General features: G+C 36.2%; 1 protein-coding gene across 1 annotated transcript in view; it reads right to left on the reverse strand.

Moving 5' to 3' along the window:
- LOC136246437 (pleckstrin homology domain-containing family G member 1-like) overlaps window positions 1-23,677 on the reverse strand; it is a 356,327-nt gene that overhangs the window by 186,649 nt on the left and 146,001 nt on the right. The gene's annotated exons all lie outside the window — the stretch shown is intronic.

Raw genomic sequence — 23,677 nt, forward strand, 5'->3', positions numbered from 1 at the left:
TACTAATCACTTTCTGAGAACAACTTCTGTCAAATGGTTTAATATTATAGTGGGGATTTTCAGTTGTTTCTACATTGATGCTTGGGTTTAGATGCTTAAGCAAAACAGTTAATTTCTTAGCATGTATACAGTTAACAAGGCTGTAGTATCTGAGAACTGTTTGTTTTTGCTTTATCAGAACCAAAGTTCCATGCTGCATTTATCTGAATCTAGCATCGATTGAAGTTAATAAAATTTAATGCCATACAGGGTTTGCACTTCCATGCAAACCCCTTAAGCTTGAAGCTCAACTTTATAAGCTCAAATCATACTACAGCATTTACGCTGTCATGATATAAGGAGTTATTTGTGGCCAAAAACTAGTTATATATGTAAGTGACTTCTGACTGGTTGTAAAAAATTAATATGGTGATGGGGCCATATAGTTGAAAAAGTCAGATTGAAATAGTAACAGAACAGTCCGTGGCTATATATACTACAAAGTTGAAGTTATGTGCATTTAAATCTCTACAGTGACCATAAGATCCAATCCTGTGTATGTCTTTGACAATTCACTATTATGTATTACCTTATAATCCAATAGCATTAATTTAAAGGTGTAGTTCTGTTTTTCTAAAATTGCTTACAACTGAACTCACCCATCTTGTACCCTCACAATCTTTCAGTACAATAGAGTATTTGGTTGAAAAAAATTAAATAGCTTCCAGATTCTATCTTGTGATAGCTATATTCCAAAAATTTCAAGAGGAAGTATCACCCTAGCTGGAAAATTCTACGTATGCATACTCTACACACTGCATGGTGAGTGTATACTTGCCCACTCAAGCCCTCGATCTCTTCATTGTTACTGTTTGGATGTTATAATTTGAGCCATGAGACTGTAAAGCACACTAGCTATACCTTAAGCCAAGTAATAGACTAAATTTAGCGACCTTGTATATTAATGAATTTACCATAATAAATTTTATTAATTTGTGAATTGATGTAATCAATTAGCAAAAAATCAAACTCTAAAATTGCTAAATTTAATGTACCACTAAATTAAGGTATATCAAACACAAAATTAATGGCAAGTATTGATCATGTATAGCTGTATCCTTTCCTTTCCTGTTCTTTATGTAAAGAATATATTTTTAGTTACTGGCTGTGTCCTTATATGACAGCTAGTATTACAACTGTTCTGGAATAATGGTGTCATTCCATCATTATTACACTTGGGTGACTCACAATGCTTTACAAACATTGTGAAAGCATTGTGAATCACTTAAACAAAGTGGCATCATTTTTCAATCAAAAATATTGCAAAATTTTAATACTAAATAGGCTAAATTAGAAATTTTTTTCTGTGGGGTATGCCCCCAGACCCTCCTAGATAGAGCATGCTCCGCATGCTGAGTGTGTTTCGCACACTATAGCTAGTTGTATTAACCAGTTGTCACCTTTCTTAGCCAATCAACCATTATGTTAGCACCCCCCTTCTGAAATCCTAGATCCGCCCCTGTGCATAACATGTGTACACATTGATTATGTATATGTGTGTGATGTGTTCTTTGAGTTACTTTTGTTACTTTATATATACTTCTTTATTTTATGTTCATTTCATCAAATTTGATGGATGCATAGTATGTAAGTTATCATAAGTAATCTTGATTCAATTAATAATGTTATTATTGTATGTGCATAACATGTGTACACATTGATTATGTCTATGTGTGTAATGTGTTCTTTGAGCTACTTTTGTTACTTTATATATACTTCTTTATTTTATGTTCATTTCATCAAATTTGACCGGATTTATGAGAAGGGGTCTTCCACACACATCCAATTCTGTGAATTTGGGAAATCATAAATGTGTGTTCAATTAACACATTAACCTGAACTTTTTACCATCAATTCAGCTATGTTGCTGCTCACCTTTGACCAAATTTGAAGTCAATAGTTCTTTCCAATCTAAAGTTATGAATTGTCAATAGGATGTGTGTGGAAGACCCCTTTTCGCAAATCCGGTCACAAATTTGATGGCTGCATAGCTTGTAAGTTATCATAAGTAATCTTGATTCAATTAATAATGTTATTACTGTATGTGCATAACATGTGTACACATTGATTATGTCTATGTGTGTGATGTGTTCTTTGAGCTACTTTTGTTACTTTATATATACTTCTTTATTTTATGTTCATTTCATCAAATTTGATGGATACATAGAGAGTAAGTTATCATAAGTAATCTTGATTCAATTAATAATGTTACTACTGTATGTGCATAACATGTGTACACATTGATTATGTCTATGTGTGTGATGTGTTCTTTGAGCTACTTTTGTTACTTTATATATACTTCTTTATTTTATGTTCATTTCATCAAATTTGATGGATGCATAGGATGTAAGTTATCATAAGTAATCTTGATTCAATTAATAATGTTATTATTGTATGTGCATAGCACCTGTACACATTGATTATGTCTATGTGTGTGATGTGTTCTTTGAGCTACTTTTGTTACTTTATATCTACTTCTTTATTTCATGTTCATTTCATCAAATGTGACTGGATTTGTGAAAAAGGGTCTTCCACACACATCCAATTCTGTGAATTTGGGAGACCCTAAATGAGTGTTCAATTAACACATTAATCTGAACTTTTTACCATCAATTCAGCTATGTTGCTGCTCACCTTTGACCAAATTTGAAGTCAATAGTTCTTTCCAATCTAAAGTTATGAATTGTCAATAGGATGTGTGTGGAAGACCCCTTTTCGCAAATCCGGTCACAAATTTGATGGCTGCATAGCTTGTAAGTTATCATAAGTAATCTTGATTCAATTAATAATGTTATTACTGTATGTGCATAACATGTGTACACATTGATTATGTCTATGTGTGTGATGTGTTCTTTGAGCTACTTTTGTTACTTTATATATACTTCTTTATTTTATGTTCATTTCATCAAATTTGATGGATACATAGAGAGTAAGTTATCATAAGTAATCTTGATTCAATTAATAATGTTACTACTGTATGTGCATAACATGTGTACACATTGATTATGTCTATGTGTGTGATGTGTTCTTTGAGCTACTTTTGTTACTTTATATATACTTCTTTATTTTATGTTCATTTCATCAAATTTAATGGATGCATAGGATGTAAGTTATCATAAGTAATCTTGATTCAATTAATAATGTTATTATTGTATGTGCATAGCACCTGTACACATTGATTATGTCTATGTGTGTGATGTGTTCTTTCAGCTACTTTTGTTACTTTATATCTACTTCTTTATTTCATGTTCATTTCATCAAATGTGACTGGATTTGTGAAAAAGGGTCTTCCACACACATCCAATTCTGTGAATTTGGGAGACCCTAAATGAGCGTTCAATTAACACATTAATCTGAACTTTTTACCATCAATTCAGCTATGTTGCTGCTCACCTTTGACCAAATTTAAAGTCAATAGTTCTTTCCAATCTAAAGTTATGAATTGTCAATAGGATGTGTGTGGAAGACCCCTTTTCGCAAATCCGGTCACAAATTTGATGGCTGCATAGCTTGTAAGTTATCATAAGTAATCTTGATTCAATTAATAATGTTATTACTGTATGTGCATAACATGTGTACACATTGATTATGTCTATGTGTGTGATGTGTTCTTTGAGCTACATTTGTTACTTTATATATACTTCTTTATTTTATGTTCATTTCATCAAATTTGATGGATACATAGAGAGTAAGTTATCATAAGTAATCTTGATTCAATTAATAATGTTACTACTGTATGTGCATAACATGTGTACACATTGATTATGTCTATGTGTGTGATGTGTTCTTTGAGCTACTTTTGTTACTTTATATATACTTCTTTATTTTATGTTCATTTCATCAAATTTGATGGATGCATAGGATGTAAGTTATCATAAGTAATCTTGATTCAATTAATAATGTTATTATTGTATGTGCATAGCACCTGTACACATTGATTATGTCTATGTGTGTGATGTGTTCTTTCAGCTACTTTTGTTACTTTATATCTACTTCTTTATTTCATGTTCATTTCATCAAATGTGACTGGATTTGTGAAAAAGGGTCTTCCACACACATCCAATTCTGTGAATTTGGGAGACCCTAAATGAGTGTTCAATTAACACATTAATCTGAACTTTTTACCATCAATTCAGCTATGTTGCTGCTCACCTTTGACCAAATTTGAAGTCAATAGTTCTTTCCAATCTAAAGTTATGAATTGTCAAAGTTGGTAAATAGGATGTGTGTGGAATACCCCTTTTCGCAAATCCGGTCACAAATTTGATGGATGCATAGCTTGTAAGTTATCATAAGTAATCTTGATTCAATTAATAATGTTATTACTGTATGTGCATAACATGTGTACACATTGATTATGTCTATGTGTGTGATGTGTTCTTTGAGCTACTTTTGTTACTTTATATATACTTCTTTATTTCATGTTCATTTCATCAAATTTGATGGATGCATAGGATGTAAGTTATCATAAGTAATCTTGATTCAATTAATAATGTTATTACTGTATGTGCATACCATGTGTACACATTGATGTTGATGTGTTTATTGTACAACTTTGTGAAATGTGTGACTTGTAATTGTATCAGTTGTATCACGTACTTAATACAGTACATGACTATTTACTGGTGATAAGTTTAAAAGGTCACAATGTTTCTGACTGTAAGTGTTGCCTGTTTTATGGCATAAACCACATGCACACACACATCAGTTTCTTTCTGGTGTCAAACTGTATTTTTAGTGTAAACATGATCTTCATGCTGTAAGCAAGTTCATTCTTGAAACAACACTCATAAGACTTATTTTATTATCAATTGTGTAAGTTGTATAAATTGTGTTGTTGTGAGCCTTAATTTTAGCGTAATCATGATTTTGAAAGCATTCTTTTGAGTATAATAAGATTGATTTTTGAGGATTACTCAAAATTATAATAACTTAAGTATAATTGTAATTGGCTCAAACCTGCTGGTTATTCCCAGCAGCCTCAAGTTTCCACCTTGCAGGGCTCAGATAAGTGATAGCCTTGATACGTTTCCATGCCAGTTAGTTTGTATAAACTACAGGTACACAAAAATAATGTTAGAATTTTCAACTAGAGTAGGGACCATAGCACATCAATAAAGAGTACTGAATCAAGCTGGAGTAGTGCATAATATTAAATCACAGTTAAATTCATCTGCTCAGATCTACAACATTGATGAAACTGGCATCCCTATAGACCCAAAGGTACTAAATGTTGTTACAAAGCCAGGGACTAAGAAGGTGTGATATAGATCTACAGGGAGGAAAGGTCAAATTACAGTTATTACATGTGCGAGTGATGCAGTACAAGTGTTACCACCAACAGTGTTGCTTGATGCAAAGAAAGTATTCCACGCTTGGACAAGTGTGGAAATTCCAGACACCAGTTATGGTTGCAGCCTTGCAGTGATAAAGGATGGATAAATACAGATTTTTTAGAGTCTTGGGTGAGTGACCACTTTATCAAGCATGCAGTAGGTGCCTGACAATATTGTAGCTGTTAGATTGGTGTAGTACCCATCACCAACCTGAAGTTGTCCGTCTCGCAAGATCTAAACAGAAAATGTGACTGGATTTTGGAAAAACGATCCAAATCGCACATTAGAAGTTTCGAGATAAACGGTTTAAAAGAATTGAAGCCAGCATAACTCTCCAAGGATAGTAAGCACGCGTATGAAATTTACACAAAAGATGCATCAATCTGTTACCTTTCAGGCCACTTCCAGTACTTGTAGCTGCTTGTACAGTTTCCCACCAAATAAGATAGAAAATCTGAGCAGTTGGACGAGCGAAGTAGTATTATGAGTGCTGACGAAGGGGTGGAGGCTGGCGGCTGGCGGGGAGGGTAAGAGATAGACCTCAAAATGGAGGCAGACCACGATTGGAGTCCAGACACGAGATTACAGTGCTGTGCTGGCTCCTTAGTAGCTGATTTGTAGCAAAATCAACAGAGAAAACGTCTGGCCAACATTATAAGGCTGTCCACCAGTAAACCACTGATTCTTGCCAAGCCAGGTCCTTCACAAGGCCTGAAATTGCCATTTGAGCACTCCACACCACCCAGAAAAGACGTCTGTTAAAACCAGCCTCGTATAGTTTGAGTAGTGCTGAGGGTCAAAACTTGTAGTATGATAGTGTAGCTATCCACTGGTGGTGTTAGTTTGATTTTGCCTGATGTGCGATTTGGATCGGTTCTATAAAATCTGGTCACAAATAATGTTGTGCTTGCCACTGCACATACACACAAGGCACAGCCTTTGGATTGCACAGTATTTGCACCATTAAAGTCACAATGGAGAACAGTATACCATGAGTTTCTCCAATGTAATCCCGGTAGAGTAATTACCAAGTTTAATTTTAATTCACTTTTTCAAAGGCCTGGTTGCAGTCTGTTATACCTGCTATTATCATGGCGGGTTTTAAGTCTTCTGGAGTACATCCTTTCAATTCTTCAGCTATAAAAGTTCCATCCTTGCAATCAGGAAGTAGTAATACAGCAGTGGTAGGCAAGCCACCTTGCAGCAATGATGAAGGATCACCTGCTACTGAGATTTCTAGCACATACAATGATGTGCGTGTGGACACAGATGCAGAACCTAGTGATTTTAATGCTGAGCAACAGCAATTGTACAAGAACAGATTCATCTGAATTGTCGTAATTAAATTTTTGCCATTAACCTACCGTCACAGCCATTTCTTGGCCGCCACCTTGGATTTCACATCTTTTTTCACCTTGGAGACCACACTGTTTTTTACAGCTTGGCTGTTTTGGTTTAGATTGTAATAAACATGACCAATACTCCACTACATATACTCTTCAGGTTTTGTGTAAAAAGGAACTACAATAATACTGTATAGTACAGTAGGTGTGGGCATGGCCCATGAAAAAACATCACCCAATAACCAGCTTTACATTTCCCTGATGATGATGGGGCAGTATTGGTTAGGTAAAACTAAGCCCAAACAAGCCTTCAGATCGACCCAAAATACTTTCAACAAGTTGCTACGGAATTTTTGTAAAAAAAATTATAAACAGAATTTTCTACTGACTGACTGAGTACAACTATATCAATTAATCATGATAATTGCATCACGATACAATAATTATCACGATAGTAGATCCAATAATTATTTTCTATGCATATATGTCATACCAAAATACAGCAAAGTGCAATCTCAGAGAATACATACATAATTGAGTAATCAACGAATGCTTTAATTGTTAGAGTAATTCCAGCGAGGTAAGAATGTCTAATATTGGTGCTCATGATAATCACAGGCTATTATCATATCACGATAATGAACCTCTGTGATACGATTATCACACTATTGATATTATAGCACATCACTACTATGGTCCCTGCTCTCGTTTAAAATTTCAATTTTTGTGTACTCTTTTTTGTAACATAATAATATTATTATTATGACTGGTGAACCCATGCATGCTGCATCAAAATACAGAAATGGCACCGCATGTCCCAGCTACCAATTATATATTGTCTGAAACCTTTACGCTTCATTGTCAGCTATGTTCAACCCGTTACACAGCATTACGGATCAAAAACTGTTCGAAAAGCACCTCTGCAATCAAAGTAGCCACTATGAAAAATACGGATGATTTCAGTTACAAATGGAAGCTATCATGCGTCACTACTAATTCGACACCTTTTGCTTTGCCTTTTTCTGTCAGCAAAGATAAATGGACACAAAGGAGAACACTGGTAAGTCCATGAAGAATGCATACATACACACTGTACTATGGTATGCAAAATGGCATCTCTCAGGCCAAAGCAACATCGAACAGTGAAAAATCAAGCCCGTAGCCTTAAATTATTCTTGTCTGAAGACATCAGTCAGTCAGGCACATTGATAAAATACTGAAACAAGTTGGAGTAGTGCATGATATTAAATCACGGTAAAACATTAAGAAGTGTTATATCCCCTGCTCTCTCTACAGGGTGAATTGTTTGTAGCTGAATGATCTACAAGGTAACTTCTTCTAGCTGATCTCTCTACAGGGTGATTTGTTTGTAGCTGAACTATCTACAAGATAACTTCTTCTAGCTGATCTTTCTACAGCATGAATTGTTTGTAGCTGAATTCTGTACAGCTGATTTGTGTGCAGCTGAGCTCTTTACAGAATGGTTTCTTTGTAGCTGAACTCTCTACAAGGTAACTTCTTCTAACTGATCTTTCTCCAGGGAAATTTGTTTGTGGCTGAATTTTTTACAGGGTGATTTCTTTGCAGCTGAACTCTCTACAAGGTAATTTCTTCTAGCTGATCTCTCTACAGGGTGATTTGTTTGTAGCTGAATTCTGAACAGGTGATTTGTTTGCAGCTGGGCTCTTTACAGAATGGTTTCTTTGTAGCTGAACTCTCTACAAGGTAACTTCTTCTAGCTGAACTCTCTACATGGTGGTTTGTTTGTAGCTGAACTCTCTACAAGGTGACTTCTTCTAGCTGATCTCTGTACAGGGTGATTTGTTTGTAGCTGAATTCTGAACAGGTGATTTGTTTGCAGCTGAGCTCTTTACAAAATGGTTTCTTTGTAGCTGAACTCTCTACAAGGTAACTTCTTCTAGCTGAACTCTCTACATGGTGGTTTGTTTGTAGCTGAACTCTCTACAAGGTGACTTCTTCTAGCTGATCTCTGTACAGGGTGATTTGTTTGTAGCTGAATTCTGAACAGGTGATTTGTTTGCAGCTGAGCTCTTTACAAAATGGTTTCTTTGTAGCTGAACTCTCTACAAGGTAACTTCTTCTAGCTGATCTCTCTACAAGGAGATTTGTTTGTAGCTGAACTCTCTACAGGTGATTTGTTTGCAGCTGAACTCTCTACATGATGGTTTCTTTTTAGCTGAATTCTCTACAAGGTAACTTCTTCTAGCTGATCTCTCTACAAGGAGATTTGTTTGTAGCTTAACTCTACAGGTGATTTGTTTGCAGCTGAACTCTTTACATAATGGTTTCTTTTTAACTGAACTCTCTACGAGGTAACTTCTTCTATTGATCTCTCTACAGGGCGATTTGTTTGTAGCTGAACTCTCTACATGGTGATTTCTTTGTAGCTGAACTCTACAAGATGATTTCTTCTAGCTGAACTATCTCTTTCCATAGTTGCATGAGCTCCCTAATTCTAGCTGATCTCTCTACAGGGTGACTTGTTTGTAGCTGATCTCTATACAGGTTACTTGTTTCTAGCTGATCTCTTGAATTCTCTTCAGGGTGACTGCTCTATTAGGATGACTGCTCTATTAGAGTATCTCGATCTCGCACTTGCTGCATCAAGTTGGATTTCGTGTTATAACTTCGTGGCTTTAAGTCTGATTCTTCTACACCATTGAAGAGCCTTTCTAAGATGATTACTCCATCTGTACAGCATTTTTCAAGGCATTAGCCCAAGCGGTTTATCTGGTAGGCATGGCAAACAGTCGTTTTCTTATTAGCTAATCTCGATTGCGTAATTGTTACACACTGTTGGTTTTTTCGTTGTATATTCCTGGTTTTTAGCTCGATTCCTTTCAAATCACAAAAGGTTTGAGGGTTAATAGTAAACCTATTCACCCACCGATTTTCAGCTTCTTCCCATACGCGGTTTACCCTGTAGGCGTGACAACATATTGGTGTTATTTTTAGTGAATAATCGCTCATAACTATTTGCCTGTTTATCGTATTCCAGCCAAAGTGGTGCCGAGATGCGCCTTTATACCCCCCTTCTGTGTGCCAAATTTCAAGGCAATCGGATATGGTGTTCGCGTTTTATAGCAGTTTTTGTAAGTGTGCGAAAAGAGGAAGAAAAATAAGAAGAGGAAGAGGAAAAAGAAGAAAAAACCAAGAAACTTAACCAATTCTTAAAGTCGCATATCTCGGGAACGCTTGAAGCGATTTCGCTCAAATTTGGAATGTGGTGTGCTGAAGTTGGAGGGAGTGACCACAGCAAAAATCGTCTTGTTTCATGGAGGCAGCACACAGCTACGGAAGTGCGAAAATTGCGTTTTCGTTCTTCCAGTCAATATACTCACGGGTGTTGCGCGCCTACTTCTTGGGCCGCACGACACACTACTGTGTGTCTTGATTTATGGTATAAACGTTGACTGTATCCATTTGTGTATTGGCTGTATTGTTCCCTCGCCTTAGCGACAAATCGTCTTACCTTTTACTGAAATTTTCCCACCATCCTGGACTGATCTTATCTTTCCTTTGTGTACCTTTTTCCTAGGAACACATTCTACTATGTATGTTCATAATTTCAATCCTATAACCAACAGCAGCAGAATCTTTCAGAAACTCAGCCAACTCCTTCTCTTCCTCATTATTTAAGTACTGTTTTGGCCCTGCCTTAGTACCATGTGTGACCCAATCCCTAAGTCTGTCTTTCAGTGTTGTTTTGGGAACCACAAATTGAAGAGTGTTGCCACAAGAAGCACTCAAGTGAGGTTGTATACAATCACTGGACTGGACTAGTGGACTGGACTGGTGGACTAGACTGGTGGATTGGACTACTGGACTCAGTTTTTTTTTGTTTGTTTTTCATTTTAGCACATATTTGGGCAACTGGTCGTAGTTATTGTTACATTGAATGTAAAATATGCAGGTGAATCTGTCTACTTGGTACTGTCTGTTATCTTAGAATTGCGTGCAATTCTCTCTCTCTTGGCATAATGTCTATTGTACAACTACCATTTGTCTTATCATGAAGTACAAACCATACAGTACATGTGTATGTAGTAACCATGCAAGTTATAGTCATTAAGTGGTGACAGTTAACTGTCTTGCTATTCAATAGCTGATAAAAAGGTTCTATAGTTTTGCATGACGGCAATAACAAGTGAAATCACATGCACAAGATTTCAACCAATCAAATTGATTCATTTTGAACTTTAAACTATAATTACCGCATGTGACTTCTGTTTTAGATTTGTTGACATGCAAGAATATTAGAACCTCTGTACATAGCTGAAGCTGGGCAATGTTGACAAGTCTGGCATGATCACATCTTTCTTTAGTTTGTGTGTGGGTTTCTTTATGTGTAGGGGAGTGGTCTAACTGCATGAGACTAACATACTTGCAACCAGTTGCCCAAATATTTGGTTTAAAAAGGGAAAATACCTGAGTCCAGTCCACCAGTCCAGTCCACTAGTCCAGTCCAGTGATTGTATACAACCCTCAAGTGAAGGTATTTCAGTATCCTTGCCATTCCACATGCTCACAATTATTATTTGTTTACTTTTTTGTAATGTTATAACAGGTGGACCTGCACATAAGGCATCATAAGAAAGAATGGTGCCTGAGTTAATGTCTTCCACTGAATGTGCTCCAACTATCAAGTACTGACCAGAAAGTGAAGTGGCCGTTACACTTCACTGTCAGCTATGCTCAGTAGGGATGACATGATAGTTGTGACATATGACATGTCGTGACATAAAGCTTCATGATATGACATGACATAGGCTTCTTTATGTCATGTCATATATGTCTCATAATAATGCACACTTATCCATTCATTTTGATCAAATTTGATACAATGAATATGAGAAAAATTGACAAATAAGTATGAGCAATGTTGGTTGTTGATGTCATAATTAATATTACTGATGTTTAAGTTGATATTTTGCATGTTTAAATCAAAATAGCTATACAGTTTCATAAGTAACAGTTTCAGTTGTGAAACGTTAATTATGTCGTGACATGACATGTCGTGACATAAACCTCTATGACATGTGACATAAAAGTTTCTATGTCGTGGCATCTCTAATGCTCAGCCTGTTATACAGTGCTACAAATTAAGAACAGTAGGAGTGCCTCTGCAATCAATCCTATCAACACAAAAAATATAGATGATTCATGCAACCCAATTACCAATTAACTGATGTGGCCATTATGCTTTGCTTTCAACTATGTTCAGCTCATTACACAACATTACAAGCGAAGAACAGTAGGAGAAGTGCCTCTGCAATCAATCCAGTCTGTATGGAAAATATGGATGATTCCTGTTACAAACATAGGGAAACCATTGTCCTACATGAATCAACACCTTGGACTGTAATGGTACACAAAGGAGGACAAAGAAAAGTCCATGATGTGTGCATTGTATGTACTGCAGTATTCCAAATGACACCTGTGAGGCTGAAGAGTAGTGCTGTGCGATATGCCTGAAATGGTGTATCTGTATCTAACAGCTGTGTAGTCACGATACGATATCGATATGTGATACGATGCATCCTTTGTACAAAGAAGCCAAGTTTAATTAAGTGCATGGGCACCCGATAAAGTTTTATTGTTTAGTACCAGCCATCACACCATTGCACAATTACATAACAAGCTTAAGGAGACTAGGAAACAAGTAAATAACCCAGCTACACTCTTAAATTGAAAAAAGCCAGACCTTCATATTTCCGTGATTGCACAATTATAATATCGATACGTGTACGTGTGTATCGGTATCGTGATACAGCTGGAGCATCACGATATTCCGATATATCGATAATTATCACACATCAGTACTGAAGAGATGTCAAACAATGAAAGTCAAGCCTGTATATATCCTTAGCCGTTATCAAGTTATGCTTTTCTGAAGGAATTAGTTAATCAGTCAGTCAGTCAGGTAGTAGAAAATTCCATTAAATATTAAAATTCATAGAAACATTTTGGAAGCACTTCAGGTCATACTGAAGGTACATTTGGACTTGGTTACACCTAACCAATACTTCCAAAGTGTCATGAAGGTATTATGAAGGCTGGTTTTAGGGTTATATTTTTGGTCAGAAAAGCCCAAACCTTCATGATCCATAATAATATAGTAGCGTATACTACTGTACTCTATGATACCATTATAGCCAAATAGCATTTTAATAATTGCACATATAGACCATGACACACCACTTGATATATTGTATATATAGCAATTAAGGGTACACATAAAATATGGCATTGTTACAACATTGTAGTTTAAGGAGAAGGTGTTGAGTAAAATATTGCATGCTCAACTATACTGACTATTTTATCTCATAAGCATTAACACTATTTTAGCCATGTTGTCTATCTATTTAGGCAAGTGGTGTGTTTTACTGTATCATGTACGTACAAACTATTTGGAAAATTTCATGCTTTTATCCCACAGTGCACAAAAGGCCTTACAACCCTTAGCTATTATGGCAATTTTTGAAAATTGTGTCGTGATGAAAGCTTGAAATTTGACACAGTATTAAGAAACGCTCTCTGTAAGATTTGGGCCAATTTTTATATCTACGTATAAGGCTACTTCTCTACTAAAAATTGGCCTTTTCTGTTCTATTTCCCTTTAATTTCAATTAAATGGTTAATGTCTGCTACAGAATTGAAGAGAAACAAAATGGTTTTTGTTTGAAGTCAATAGTATATTTTAATCTAAAAGGCTTTGCATGCTATAGTGGAACCTCAAACCTCTTGGAACGAGGAATGATGCATAGGCCTGAAAAGTCCACATCTGTGAAATTGTGTGTAAATAACCATAAACAACATTGGTCAATATATCATATAGTTTAGTGTTGTGAACTGGTAGAAAAATTAAAGCATTGCTTTACTCCAGATACCCTGCATCTCATACGTGTTAAGCAATGTTTACATCATAAAATGAAACGTAACAACTCTGAAACAAATAGATGTAAATGGTTCATTCAAAGTCTAAACAGGACTCCGTGGACTACATTTCTGCACTTTCTAATGCATATCCAGCAAATTCTAGGAAGGTCTGGGATTTTGTGAATTCAGTCAAATCATGTTGTCAATCTTCTCCCCCACTTAACTCCTCAGGGAACTGTATTTCAGATGATATTGAGATGGCAACAATTTTTAATGAGTACTTTAACTCCATGTTTAAAACTGTACCAGCTTGCAATTTCTGCATGAGTCTGTACAGTGTAATGAAATGCTTATTGATTCCACATCAGAGAATGTTTTTGAAGAACTTAGCAATCTACAACACGATAAACCCTGTGGTCCAGATAATCTACTGGTTCAATTGTTAACAGTCACAGCTAAATTCATCTCCTTACCTATATCTCATCTATTGCAATGGTCACTGTCCTCTGGTACCCTGCCTAGGGACTGTGTGACTGCCAACATTGTGCCTGTTCACAAAAAGGGTGATAAACACTTTCCATCAACCTATCACCCATTACTTCAATTGTTGTGAAAGTTATGGAAAGAATTATTCATCGTCAACTTATATGTGCTTTGCAATCTAAACATCTTATTAGTGATTCCCAACATGGCTTTCGCCATAAATGCTCAACTGTCACTCTTCTGCTTTCAGTAATTAATGACTGGGAATTTTTTCCTCGAAGGATGGAACTCAGTTCACCGTGTATTGTTAGATCTAGTGGAGGTATTTGACTCATTGTTGCCTATCGTTTAAGCTTGAATGTCTTGGGAAATCTACTCTCTTTATTTAACTCATTTCTAACTAATCGTTATCAAAGAGTTGTTGTTAATGGTAACTTCTCAGAATGGCTTCCTGTTTGTTCATGTGTCCCTCAAGGCTCTGTTCTTGGGCCCCTGTTATTTTTACTTTATATTGTCAAAATCCATCATAATATTATTTCTAAAAGTACTGTTAAGTTATTTGCTAATGACATCACCCTATACAAGCAAATTGTTACAACTCGTGATGAAGCCTTACTTCAAGGAGACTTGACCAAAATGGGCCTGCAAAAACAGGGCATGTGGGCACATGATTTTTGTCTATGTTTTCACACTTCCTTGACTCATAACGTTTTACACCATATGCTATGGCAATGAAATTTTTCACCATTAGTAAGCATTTAATTGGCTTTATGATGCAAGTTTCAGAATGCAAATATTCTGTTCCAATACTGAGATATGACCTGTAGTGTGACAGGTTGTAGTTTGTGCCCACATGCCCTATATTTGCAGCCCCGATCACATATTAATATATCAGTGGTCATGTTGTGGCAACTCAAGTTGAATCCACAGAAATGTGAGAGTATTTGTATATCTTTTAAGTGATCCCCACCGACTTGTTAATATATTCTTAATGACCAACCGATTCCATATAAATCAGCAGTATGGTATTTCAGGATTAATTCTCATTAATGGAGTGATCATGTTAAACACATATCAGCGGGCTTGAGTCAAGTGTGCTCAAAAGTTTGCCCAAAATGCTTTCAGGAATTTCCCAAAATTTTCACTAATTATGCTATTTCAGTGTTCCTATTATGCTTGCATTAGTTAGCCACATTTGTTACAATTATCTTGGAACATTTTAATCAGTGAATGCTATATTAGAGTATTTCACTATAAAGTGACTGTTCTATTAGAGAGTATCAATCTAAGGAGCTATGTACAATGCATTTGAGTGCTCTATTGTAGTTTGCAGTTTCCAAGGACTGCTCTATTAGGGATTATCAATCTATTTTCATGAAATTAAGCTCCATAGTTTGAAATATCCGCCTAATATTCCAGCATTATGCTAGCATAGCACTCCAGCCTATCATGCTGGCATATTTTATGCAGGCCTACATATCAGTAATAGCCTCCCATTCAATCAACATTTTAAGACACACTCTTTTTGCAAGTCCATCTACTGTTAACGCTGCTGCCTACAATTGCCTTGTTAGGCCCTTATTGGGATACGCTGCACATGTATGGTATTTATATTCTGCTGGAGACACTGCTCAACTGGAAGAAATTCAGCAAAGAGCTGCATACTGGTTGTGTGGTAGCAAATGAAATCCTCATACCCATAATTGGTCCAAATCTTCCACTTCTTGTCTATAGGACTTAATATGATGGCCTTCACTACATACCCATTGGTCATACCTTGCTATAGCTCAAGTACATGACATTCTACATAACAGGGTCTCCATCCCATTTAATTCACCTTTTCAGTTCTCTATCAATTGTACTATATAGATCTTATTCATTGTCACTTGCCATATCATCTTCCACCATCAATGCATATCGTTATTCATTTTTTTAATAAATTCTCCATTCCTTTGGAACTTAGCATATACCTGCAGAAATTTTCCAAACCAGTCCCTTTCTGGTTCCTACTTCATCATTTTCTGTTTAACTAACTGACCTCATTTATTTTGTCTTGTTCTTGTATAGATATTTTTGTGTGTCATGTTCTGTTGTAAGTTTATTTATGGTTGTTTTTGTACTTGTACTTTTATGTATGTCTCTGTAAGGAGAGCATGTTTGTAGACTTTGCCTTTTGTGAGTGTTAAATTTCCATATTCAACAAACCCTGCATATGATATGATAACAAATTGTGCCCCAGTAAGACAACAATTATTGTGGTACCCCAAACATGGGTACTATCTCTTGAGTAGGAAGCTTAGCAATCCTCTCATCTGGAGTGGTAAAGACTATTCGCCACTTTTAAAAAATTCTGGAACACAATAGCATATCTATTGCCATTAGCTGTTAGTGGCAATTCATCAATATCTGCTCCAATAATTTGGAAAGGATAGTCCATAGGTATAGACTACATTTTGAGATTTTGGTCCATCACTTTGCATGTTGCCAAGGCAGGTTTGGTATGCCTAATATGGCTTTCGTATTAGCATGGTGTGTTATCTGGCCACAGTATGTCAGAGTAATTTCTCATAGTACTGCTAGCATTTCCAAGTTGGCTATTGAATAATTGAATTCAGCAGCATGCAGAGACAGAGCAGGCAACTGGTTGTATTTTCTTATCCTCTTGATACAGTGATAGTATTGCTCCAAAACCCTGCTTGCTAGTGTCAGTTTCTAGTGTACAACCCTTGTTTAAATCAGAACAGACTAGTACAGGTGCTGTTAATGACTTACTTCACAAACATTCAAATACTATACTTCACAATCAGCAGTCCAATTAATCATTGCTCGTTTTATAGTGGATAAGCAATCTTAGCGTAATCCTTGATATAACACTGATAGTGAGATGTAAGTTTCAAGAACTGTCATAAATGCCTAACATTATCAGGTGTAGGGAAGAACTTTACAGCATCCAGTTTCCAAAAGTTTAATCCAGCTTGTGTAACCAGATGACCCAAATGATTATTCTTCACAAACAAAGTTGCGTTTGTGTGTACTGAACTTCAAGCCTGCATCCTTATTAATCAATCAAATACAGTCTCAAGTGAACAACATTGAAATGACTCTGAAAAAAATTATCACAACATCCAAATAATCAGATACAATTTTTTTTACTATAACCAGACTGTAATCCATATAATACTCTCAGCATACAATGTTGGAACACTGTAAGTCCATTCATCACCCCATAATATATCACATTTGAACTGGTAAAATCGTTGGGTGATGAATTCAGTCTCCTCCTGGCTGTATTTGTGACCCTTAATCTGCTAATAACCAGTAGCGAGATGTAAAGTTGTAAAATACTTGGATCTTAAGAGATTATTAATCTTTGGTAAAGGGAATACATCGGGCTTGGTTATAAAATTTGGTAAATACAAAATTGAAGTGTTTCATCCCTTTTTTAACAGGACTGGACTATGGACTCTAAGATGGTTTTGTCACCTTAATTCTTAGCATTTTCTCCAATTTGTCAGCCACTTTCTTCCTAACAGCGAAGGGTACTCTCCTAACAGGTTGCTTCCTTGGGGCTCAGGGGAAATGGAAAACTCAACTGCCACTGTGGATCATAATCTAAAAGAATAAACAAGACAACCCACCTTTTCTTCTGTTAGAAGACAAACTGCAAAGGAACTACAGAAGAATCTGCTGTGGAGGAAGATCCTCCTTGTGAAGAAACTTACAATGGAAAGGATAACATCTCACAAGTGTGTCTAATCAAAACTGTATGCATACCAGCTATTACTAGTGCCTGTACAAACTTCACATGCACAGGGAACAGTGCTTTTATAGCATTATATTTATTTGACCTTATTCTAGAGTCTCTTGTTAGGACCAATCCCACCTCTGTCTTCTTGCTTCCTGCCAGTGGGAAAATGTTTCCTCCACTTGGATCAAAAGCTGAAGCAGTACAACTTCTATGTGCAGCTTGCACATCAAGGTGATAGTAAACTATAACCAACCTATGACATACTGCATCAGATAACAGCAGTTTGTCAGGTGCTACTAACTTAATGTACATAGTACCACACAATATTTTCTTACCAAAAGTAATATTGACATCTATGGCCTGGACCATTCTTGGTACCCCTGACAATTCTGTCTGCTGGTTATTAAGAAAAAGGTTGATACAGTGTCAGAATGACTTGGTATAATTATTTACCGGCTTTCTTGGTAGATAATTGGCAAAAACCAGTGCAACAGCCAAAAGCTAGTGCAGTACTGATGTGTACTGTTCTCGGTAAGATCACAGACACTTGCCTTATTGAAGAACTTAACTTAGCTATACATATAGCTAGAAAGGTATAATGTGGATTGCTATAGCAGGTGTTTATATTATTTGTTTTGTGGTGAGTGCTGTACATGAACACTTGCTTGAAGATCTTGGAAACAACACTGCAAAAGGTTATATGATTGTGATCAGATCTACACAATTGTAGTAAAACTAGATATAGTAAATGCATAGAAAGTTGATGTAGCTATGTTAATTTTGTTGTAAAACAGATGGACCAGTCCACGCTACAGTTTGTAACATTTGTTCAGTCTTGTCTACATTTTGGATAAACCATGCATGCATCAGGAAATTCACTGGACAATTCTAAATGGCTAGTAGAGTAGCTAGCTCAACGAATTATTATACTGGACTCAATATTTATCAGAACCAGTATTTTTTTAAACAGCACACATGCATGCACATCAGTGGCATCAATCACTTCTGATCTGTTAACAGTTGTCATGTCCATGTGTCCCACTGTCATTACATGATTGCGTTAACCACTTCTACATACACTCAGGACTGGACAAACCAGCAATAGCTATAATAGCTACATGTAAGATGTTTATTCCATTTAGTGATTTAGCCACTACCAAAAATCTGACAGTGGCGGTATAGATCATCCAGTATTAATTTCACCAAGTTATGGCCACAGTGATTTGTGTGTGTGTGCATATGTGTGTGCGTGTGTGTGTGATTATTGCAATCATGTCTTACATGGTTGCTATTATATATGTACGTGTGTTGTAGCTGTATATGTACAGTTATTAAGTTAACTTGCCTATAAAGCATTGCCATTTGGTGACAGTGTTCATTTTAATCTCTGTATACAGAAGTGTCATGTGTGACTGGATTTACCTTTTTCACTCACAACATTTTATCCATTTTTGGAACTTTGAAGCTTTGTAACTTTTTGATCATTTCATATACTTGCCTGAAATTTTCCATGAATGTGGCTACAGTATCTGTAATAATAAAAGCAAGTTAATCAGTATAAGGAGTTAAGTGTTACATCATTTTGTTTTCTGGTGTGTAAAATGTGTGGAAAAGGTAATCCAGTCACATTTCTAAGGTGTCATTTTCCCAGATAGCTGATCTGCAAGAGCTGGCCACAATAGACCAAAGATTCATATAACACTATATGCATTGTAGTAAGCAATTCATACCAGAACTCTTTTTCTCACTACAAATTTGAGCATATGTAGGTGAGTCATTCACATTGGTTAGCCTAGTAGTCTAGCGTATCCAGAGTGAAATCATGGGCAGTACTCCGACCAGCATCCAATACCTTCCATGTGTAACAACGCACCGACTAACGAAATTTCTCAGGAGCATCAGGCATCATGGGCTTGTGCTAACATGAGAAATGCCCTGTTAAACGTCTCCATTTTCAGCCCACCCTTTGTGCAGTTGTTAATCAAGCTTCTATAGAACACTGAAAGATATAATTCTCTTCCACTTGGACCATGACTTCTCTCCTCATCGCCAGAAGAATACTTTAAACACGATAAACTAAGCAAACTATTACACGGTGCACCAGTGCAATGGTTCACCAAAATAATGGATGCATAGGCAAAACTTATAATTATGTAATGTGGATCACATGTTGAAAATGCTTTATACCCATGCTGAACATATGTATCATACTATGTGGCTTAATATGAGGTATTATTCTTGTTCAGAAATTCTGAAAACAACCTTTGTAATTGGTTACACGGTTACACATGCTCATACACCCTGTAATTATTTTTTTTGGCTTTTTTGTAACAGTATTATGACTGATGAACCCATGAATACTGCATCTTAAGAAAAAATGGTGCCAGAGCTTGAACATGTTCCAATTACCAATTTCTGACCAGAAAGTGAAGTGGCCATTATGCTTCATTTTCAGCTATGCTCAACCTGTTACACTGTGCTACTAATAAAAAACAGTAGAAGTGCCTCTGCAATCAATCCAGTCTGCATGGAAAATATGGATGATTCCTATTACAAACATTGGGAAACCATCATCCTACTGACACCTTGTACTGTCAGTGAAAAGAAATGGGACACAAAGGAGGATAACAGTAAGTCCATGATAATATTATGTGCATTGTATGTACTGCAGTATACCAAAAGGCATATGTTAAGCTGAAGAGACACTAATCAATGAAAATCAATCCGTTATCAAGGTACACTTGTATCAAGGAATTAATTAGTCAGGAAGGCAGGCAGGCAGGCAGGCAGGCAGGCAACATATAGAGAATTCCATTATATATATTATAATATTAAATGTAGCAACATTTTAAAAGCACTTCAGTAGTACTGAAGGCACTTTTGGTTTGCTATACCTAGCCAATACTGCCAAAGCACCATGAATGTTTTGTGAGGCTGGTTATAGGGTGATGGTTTTGGCCAGAAAAGCCCTAATATATAGTACTGCAGTGCTGTATGATACCATTATTGCCAAAGAGCCTTTTAATATCTGCACGTATCGATCACCAGTAAGCACTGTTGAATGCCAGTTCTTTGTACTACCAAACCATGACACACCAACATACTCCTTAATATAATAATTATTGTCAGTGGTGTAGCTACCATTGAGAGCTACCTCGGTAAAATGCTCAACATTTCAGGCTGAGCAGGCCTGAGTTTTGGCACCCAGAATTTTCTACTCAAACATTACAAAACAACATAACTGTACCACACTTAATAGAATCTATGGCTGTAGTACTAAGCAGGGCCGGATCCCACCGTGACAAGGTCTGGCATTGGTTGGACCACTTTTCAGCTACTCGAATTTGTATGAAAAGATCGAGATACTCTAATAAAGTAGTCATCATAATATACTCTAATAGAGCATTCAGTATAGAGCATTCAGTACAGATTATAGCCACTGTTCTCATACACTGCTTGGGCTATATCATCTACATTTATGTTAAATGTCTTTAATTACTTTTCAAAAGTTCCAATGAGTCAACTGCAGGGCATTACATTGAGCTAATTGATCATGCATATCATGCATTAGTAGTTACAATCAAAACATAGTCTCCACATGCCAAGTCAAAGCATATTATTTCAAAATTTTCTTTAAGGGAGCATGCACCCAGACTCCTTAGCTTGAAATGCTTAGCACATGCAGTTGAAAGCGATAATCTCTGTCTTAAATATCACATCAGATCAATAAAAGTATCTGACCACTCAAAATATCTAGTCAGTTTTTGTGTGTTGAGTACAATTAAACTAGTCTAATAATTGAAGCATGGTAGCATTAACCATTACTTATAACATGTAGTCTTCTGAAATAGTTTCTTCCATCCAACCAGAGAGTCAACCTGCAAATGCTGTACCACCCATGCTTGAAAGTGTTTGTGAAGCAGTCGAGTCAGAAGCAGACCCTCTCAATTAGGGTAATGTATAAACTTTGCCTCAGTAATTTTTTTTCCTGGCTACGCCACTGATTGTATATATAGCAATTAAGGGAAAACATAAAATGTTGCATTGATACAACATTATAGTTTAAGATAAGAAAAATATTACATGCTTGACTATACTGGCTATTTTATATCTCATAGGCAGTAGCACTTTTTAGCATGTGGTCTATCTTATTTAGACAAGTAGTGTGTTTTACTGTATAATGTACGTACTACTTATATCTCTAGAAGTTTATTTGTATAGAGAGGTGGTATCTTATCATATGTGGCCAGTATAAAACAGGTTCCACTGTTCAATTGTGAATGGTATCAAGTATCTTACTCAGCATCTAATAATTATACAATCTGTAGTGTGTATAAAAATATCAATCTGGGAAGCGTCTAATAATTATGTTGGAAATACAATCTGTAATGTGTATAAGTACTAAACTATGTATATGTGTAGGCAAGTGAAAATAGGGCTATTTTTGCTCTAACAAATGACTATGTCAAACTTTACCCATGTATGTTTAGATGAGAGAGATGAAAAAATGACTGTTTTAAAACAGTAAACTTGGTTGAAAGTTCACCAAAGGTCAACCCTGAGGTGGCTTCCTATCAAAAAATAACCTTTATTATGCATACAAACTGCGATACTGCTCAAACGTAATGTCGTCTCCCAAGAGTGTGACTGTGTGAGTGATTAAAAAGCTCAAGTAATTGGCATGGCCCCCATTTTGCTTGCGAGTACTCATCCTGTTTTATTTGGGATGATAACTCACCAGTGAATTCGACACAGGTGCCACGCCTTTTAATTACCAATTTTTTTAGCACTAAAATGAGCTGATTCAGAAACTAATGAATTCAATTAATGGCCTGCCTCTTGTAATGTCATCTCTAATGCTACAATGGATGGAGTTTTGTTCCCAGTCAACCCAGTGTGTTGTGTTGCATACTATAATCCCTGTGACATGAAACCATTAGAGGATGTAGAATGCATGCAGCAACTTTGTCATGTAATTATGGTGGAAGATAAGTCATTTTACATAATTCCATTAGTCATTATGCTAATATGTCAGTGCTTTTATGGCTTTCTGATTGTAGAGGCAAGAGATGCATGGAGCATTTAAACTGTGTTATGTTGATGTCATGTTGTCTGCAGTAACATTACTAATGTAACAAGGTGTAGGAAACTAATTGTATTTGCATGTATCTGGCTCAGCTCTGACTGTGTATGGTGCTGAAATTTAAGAAGGGATACACTGCTAGTAATCCCATTCAAAACTCCAAGCGTGAGCTTTTAGCAATCTGGGGGACAGAGATGTGAGATAATTAGGAGAACCTTTAAAACCAGACATTAAAATTAATAATTGCAATGACCAACCTATGTATAGTATGTTAGAATAGCTGACTGCTGTATTAGAGTTATTCCATTGACTGTTGTACCAATCAACACTATCTTCAGTCAAATTTAATACTTGTAATTTGTCATTCTTTCATGGGTACCAGCACCTGCCTTCAGCATATACAATAATTGATTTGTTGTGAAGCTACAAACAGAATATCACATTGACTGCTATCTCCGGGCAAAACTCAAGGTGCTAAAAGGTGGTCCATAACAGAATAATAATATAAAAAAGATGGCAATGAAAGTGTGACATGAAACTTGGAACTTGTATGGAATAGTGTGGGAATGTGGTGTGGAATTTAGAAATACCGTATAGCGGGAAATTTTCGAAAGGTTAAATTTTCGAAAAAAAGTGCTTGATTGGAAATTCGAAAAAATATTTTCGAAACAATGTCTCATTACCGCGCCGCGCCGTAGATAATTAATTCATGGAGGAAGCTAACAGTGGTTGCGTTGATCACATA

This window comes from Dysidea avara, chromosome 2 (assembly GCF_963678975.1).
Source record: "Dysidea avara chromosome 2, odDysAvar1.4, whole genome shotgun sequence".
Taxonomy (NCBI): domain Eukaryota; kingdom Metazoa; phylum Porifera; class Demospongiae; order Dictyoceratida; family Dysideidae; genus Dysidea; species Dysidea avara.